A 6000-nucleotide genomic window follows, 5' to 3' on the forward strand; every position below is an offset into this window, starting at 1 on the left:
GATCTGAGCCAAAGGCAGACGCTTAACGTCTGAGCCACCCAGGTGCCCCTATACTCCATCATTTTATTTTATTTTGTCTTCTGTATCACTATTTCTCCTTTCTGCCTCATTTATCCTAGCAGAGCCTCCAATTTTTTTTTATTTTAAATACATAATTTTTATTAAGTATAGCTCAGTAAGTCTGGAAAAGATAAGTAAATAATGTTTTATTGGGGCGCCTGGGTGGCTCAGTCATTAAGCGTTTGCCTTCAGCTCAGGTCATGATCCCAGGGTCCTGGGATTGAGTCCTGCATTGGGCTCCCTGCTCTGTGGGGAGCCTGCTTCTCCCTCTCCCTCTCCCCCTCCTTGTGTTCCCTCTCTCGTTGGTCTCTCTCTGTCAAATAAATAAATAAAATCTTTAAATAAAAATAATGTTTTATTTCACCATTACCCATATGTATGTGATAAATTTTTTTAAATTTCATTTTATTTTAAAGATTTTATTTATTTATATGACACAGAGACAGAGATAGTGAGAAAGAGAGCACAGAGAGGGAGAAGCAGACTCCCTGCTGAGCAAGGAGCCCAACATGGGTTCGATCCCAAGACCCCAGGATTATGACCTGAGCTGAATGCAGCCGCTTAACCAACTGAGCCACCCAGGCACCCCTAAAATTTTTCTTCAGTTAGCTGACTATGATCTATCATTAGTTTCAGATGTAGTGTTCAGTTAATCATCAGTTGTTTATAACACCCAGTGCTCTGCACATCACGTGCCTCCCTTCATGCCCATCACCCACTTACCCCATCCCCCCACCCACCTCCCTTCCAGCAAACCTCAGTTTGTTTCCTATAGTTAAGAGTCTCTCATGGTTTGTTTCCCTCTCTGGTTTCTTCCCATTTTAGTTTTCTCTCCCTTCCCCTATGATTCTCTGCACTTTTTCTTATATTTCACATATGTATGAAACCATATGATAATTGCCTTTCTCTGATTGACTTTTCTCTCAGCATAATACCCTGCATTTCCATCCATGTCAATGTAAATTGTAAGATTTCGTCCTTTTGATGGCATAGTAATATTCCATTGTATTTATATAAACCACATCTTCTTTATCCATTCATCTGTTGATGGACATTTGGGCTGTTTCCACAGTTTGGCTATTGTGGATATTGCTGCTATAAAAATTGGTGTCCAGGTGCCCCTTCTGATCACTACATTTGCATCTTTGGGGTAAAGACCTTGTAGTACAATTACTGGGTCATCGGGTAGCTCTATTTTTAACTTCTTGAGGAACTTCCATACTGTTTTCCAGAGGTAGAGCCTCCATTTTTTTATTGCATCTCATTAATAGCCTTTTGATTTCGATTTGTTAAGATTTTACTTCTTTTATTTCTCCAGAAAGGCATTCTGTAGTGTCTTCTGTGCTTTTTCAAGCCCAGCTAGCATCTTTATAATTGTTATTCCAAGCTCTAATTCCAACATCCTACTTTTATCCACACTGATTAGGTCCCTGTCCGTCAGTACTGCCTCTTGATCTCTTATTTGAGGTGAGTTTTTCCATCTAGTCATTCTGTCTAAAGAATAGATGAATGAGAGAACAAAATACTAAAATAGCAACAACGACCCCAGAGAAATCTACTCTTAACAAATCAGAGGAGACCTGAAACCAAAAAAATAAATAAATAAGAATTAAAGGCGAAAGAGAATATAATCAGACAGGTGATGAGAACAGAGCAATACAGTAGATTCTGGGTGTATTTTGGTCTGTTTGTTAGAAGAAACTACATCCCAAAATTGTAAAGAAAGAAAAACTTATATATATGCAAAAATAAAATTAAATACAATGAAAGTATAGAATGTAATTATAAAAATGAACATTGAAAAAGTTTTTAAAAAACGAGTTGATAAAATAAGAAATTGGTTGAAATGGAAAAAAAAATTACAATTGAGAGATTAAGGATTCATGAGAAAAAGCCATGAATTCTATATGGTATTTTCCTCTAGTGCTGGAGTTTTGCAGTTCTGTGTGATCGCTAAACTTGGTCTTAGCCAGATGTTCTTGCTGATTTTCTGGAGGAGAGGCCTGTTGTGCTGATTCTCAGGGGTCTTTGCTCCAGCAGTACTGCACTGCCCTTGCCAGGGGGCCAGGCTAAGTCCGGGCCTCAGGATTGCTCTATGTGGCTTTTGTTCCCTGAAGGCTTTCCGCACCACTTTATAGGATGAGAATGAAAATGTCAGCCTCCCAGTGTCCAGCCCTGGAGCTGAAAGCTGGCACCCTCCACTATTCAGTGTGCCCTCATGGAGAAGCTGTCAATCACTCTTGTCTCCCTGGTTTCTGTCTGCATTCTGTGTACACCCAGCCTGTGACTGAACATTTTTATCTCAGCCATGCAACCCCCTTTGGAGTTTCCAAACTTTGCAGTCTCCTGTGGCATGCATTCATGCCACTCCTCCTGGGGGAGGGAGGGAGGTGTTGCCCTGGTTCTGCTGCTTGTACGGCCCCTGCTCTGAGATCAGTCGCCCAACTGGCTGCGGTTTGTCGTTTATGGCAACACTGAGCTGAAAGCCCCCTCCTCAGCTCTCTGATTGCAGCCGGCTTCACTGCTCAAATGCCTGGGAACTCTCCCATACTCAGGCACCCCCATTCTTTCTGTGACCCTGGGAATCCTGAGATAAGGCTGGCCCACCTAGGATTCCACCCTGCTTCTCCACCTGAGCACCTTTCAAGCAGGGATGTCCCTCACCAGAGCAGACTTCTAAAAGTTCTGATTTGCACACCACTGCTTTATCACTTTCTGATAGTCGGCTTATGGAGGCTCCCTCCCCCCCCACGGTTTATCTTCCCATGTATCACCACGGGTTCGCTTCTCCACACCTCCGACCTTGCAGAAAGTGGTCGCTTTTCTATCTGTAGAATTGCAACAGCTCTTTTCTTAGATCTCAGTTTGAGTTCACAGGTCTTCAGAATGATTTGAAAGCTATCCAGCTGAATTCCAGGGACCAGACAAAACTATGGTCCTCTACTTCTCCGCCATCTTCCTCTTCTTCCAGAAAGTATGTATATTCAATAGACCAATATTAATTGTACTTTTTATCAGATTCATCTAAATACCATTACATATGTTTCTTCTCAGTTACCTAAGATTAAAATAAGTAGAGATTTATTTTATTTATGTGATTATCTTTCTATTTAAGCAATCCCTAACTTAGTTTTAGTCTCTAAAAGTGTTAAAGACCACATTTCATAAGCTATATATACTTCCTACAATAATGTCCCTTGTTTAACTTGAACATTATAAATAATATTTGACTTATTTCAGATGCAGCAGGAGATGGAAAGGAATATAACTAGAGAACTAGAAGAAGGTATGTTGCCAAATTTATGAATTAAGATGGTCATTGATTTCTGAAATAAACTATGAATAGTAAATGGCATCCCTGTCCATTGTTTGGATAATAGGTACTACATTAAATTTTTTAAATATATATCTAATAAAAAATGTAAAACACAAACATAATGAAGAACATACTTATTCATCATTTAGTCATCGTGTTCGTTCAGACTTTTTAAAAAATCTCCAAATGTCAATGTAGCTGTTAATATTTCCGGCTATAATCTTCCTTCACTTCTGCCATTCCTATGGAACCGTCAACCTGAATATGTGGGCTTTCTCAAATTCTTGTTTCTGCTAGTGGTATAAGACCAAGAAAACCAGACTTGTCTTAGTAATAGTTAAGCAATTATAGTCCATACAGCTGTCACTTGACAGGTGATATTTAAATCTCCAGTCATTGATTTTGTCATCGGTTTACCTTTTGCCATTGAGTAAAATTGCAAGTTCCTTATATGGAATAAAAACACCCAAGTCAATTTGGTTCTTGCCAGATTATTCAGCCTTCTCTGTCGCTACTTACCCTACTCTGTTGCTTTGCTCTAGCACCTCTTCAGTGTAGACTACTTGCAATTCCACAAGTGTTCTTCCTCACTCTTTGTATATGTTTTTTGTATATGTGTGTTCCCTCCACCTGGCACACTTTTTCCTTGTACTTCAGGTATCAACTTACATATCACCTCCACCAAAAAGCAGACAGTATTGACAGAAAACTAGGATGTCCCTTTTGTGTGTTCTTATAGTGTCTTGTTTTATACCTGTCATGGTATATTCAACTCTAAAATTGCCTGTTTGATTTTTCAGTTTCTAGTATATGATTGTTCAGGGGTGGGCTCTGTCATCATCTTGTAATTTCATCTTGTAATGAGAAAACTAGAAGCTCTGATATTTATCCACAATAGCAATTAACTCGGTGGGCAACCATGAGCAAAATATATTTAAAAGTAATCTTGTATTTTATATTGTAGTTTTATGTAGATATTTTTCATTCTTCTTAACACTCATAAGGCTTCAACTTTTTTTTTCACTAACTTGTAGTTAACTACAAAGTATTTTAGATAAGGAATGTAATTCTTTTTCTTTTCAGCTGCTGCTGAATTTGAATCAGACTCATGGTGTAAGACCTCCTCTTTAGAATCTACTTATGAATCACATGTAAATGACAATCTACTAGTGAAATCATCAAAAGAATATTTACAGATTTTGAAGAAAAATTATATGTTCTGCAAGACAAATAGTAAAATTTATTTACTGGATGTTTGTATAAGATTTTAATTGTGTCCTAAACGTATCGTGTTAAAATCTTTAATAAAGGAAAATAGTTTTGGATCATGTGTGTAATGAAAGTTTATATAATATTTTAAGCTATGTTTCTTGACACCTAATTAACTTTAAAGCAGGTTTTATACATGGAAACCAGCACTATTGGGTTTTACGTGCTTCAAGCTGCCCAAATACCAGCTTTTTAAACAGCACCCAACCAAACAAATTGTCATTAGTACTTCAGGGGTGTTAATTGATAGCCTTTTTGTATTTTCCAGTTTTTATTACTACATATGGATCTAGAGATTTACACAGACATCATTTTGATATATTGCTGCTAAGGCTATTGTCAATGTTTCTATGTATTACAATTTTTATAGTGCCATAAAACCTATGTATAATTTTAATTTTAAGTACTGATTCATAGCTCTTTCCTCATGGTGAAATAAGATTTGCCTAAGGCTTTTCACCTTTTCTGTTTATTTTTGATTTACTTTTTGAAAACAGTCTTAAAATTAGAGAAAAGAAAAATTAGAGAAAGAAAAAAGAACTTTTTCCCCCAGAACCATTTGCAAGTAAATTGTTGAATTATGCCTGATTCCCATAGCATTTATATCCTACAAGTCAGTACATTCCACATAACTACTGTACAACCCTGACAATCAGACAATTAGCTCTAATACAATTAACCCTTGAATAATGTGGGGGTTAGGGGCACTGGCCCCTTGCAGTCAGAAACACGTGAATAACTTTTGACTCCCCAACTTTTGACTTTACTAATAATCTGCTGTTGACCAGAAAACTTACTGGTACCAGAACAGTCAATTAACCTGTGTTTTGTATGTTATATGTATTCCATATTATATTCTTCCAATAAAGTAAGCTAGAGAAAAGAAAATGTTATTGAGATCATAAGAGAAAATACATTTACAGTACTATCATGTATTTATTGAAAGCATCTGCATATAAGTGCACCCATTCCAACCATGTCAACTACATATTCTATCATTTTTTTTTTAATTTTATTTATTTGACAGTGAGAGCACAAGTAGGCAGAGCGGCAGGCAGAGGGAGAGGGACAAGCAGGCTCCCCACTGAGCAGAGAGCCCAACATGGGGCTCGATCCCAGGACGCCGGAATCATGACCTGAGCCAAAGGCAGATGCTTAACCAACTGAGCCACCCAGGCACCCTGTACATTCTCTCATTTAATCCTCATATTTTTAAGTTTTGTCACTTGTCTGTAATATCCTATATGCAAGGAAGGTCCTGTTCAGAGCCATGTATTTAATTCAGATGTTGTGTCTCTTAGTTCTTTCAGTTTAGAATCGTTCCTTAGTGTTTCCTTAATTTTCATGACTTTTAA

General features: G+C 37.7%; 1 pseudogene across 1 annotated transcript in view; it reads left to right on the top strand.

Moving 5' to 3' along the window:
• Positions 1-4680, top strand: part of LOC118533186 (ankyrin repeat domain-containing protein 26-like) — an 84743-nt pseudogene extending 80063 nt beyond the window's left edge. Inside the window, exons 29-31 of the transcript XR_013449015.1 lie at positions 2938-3034; positions 3301-3346; positions 4460-4680. The product of XR_013449015.1 is annotated as an ankyrin repeat domain-containing protein 26-like (transcript). The remainder of the gene's footprint in view (positions 1-2937; positions 3035-3300; positions 3347-4459) is intronic.
• The last annotated feature ends 1320 nt before the right edge of the window (positions 4681-6000 follow it).

This window comes from Halichoerus grypus, chromosome 6 (assembly GCF_964656455.1).
Source record: "Halichoerus grypus chromosome 6, mHalGry1.hap1.1, whole genome shotgun sequence".
In the NCBI taxonomy this organism is placed as follows: Eukaryota; Metazoa; Chordata; class Mammalia; order Carnivora; family Phocidae; genus Halichoerus; species Halichoerus grypus.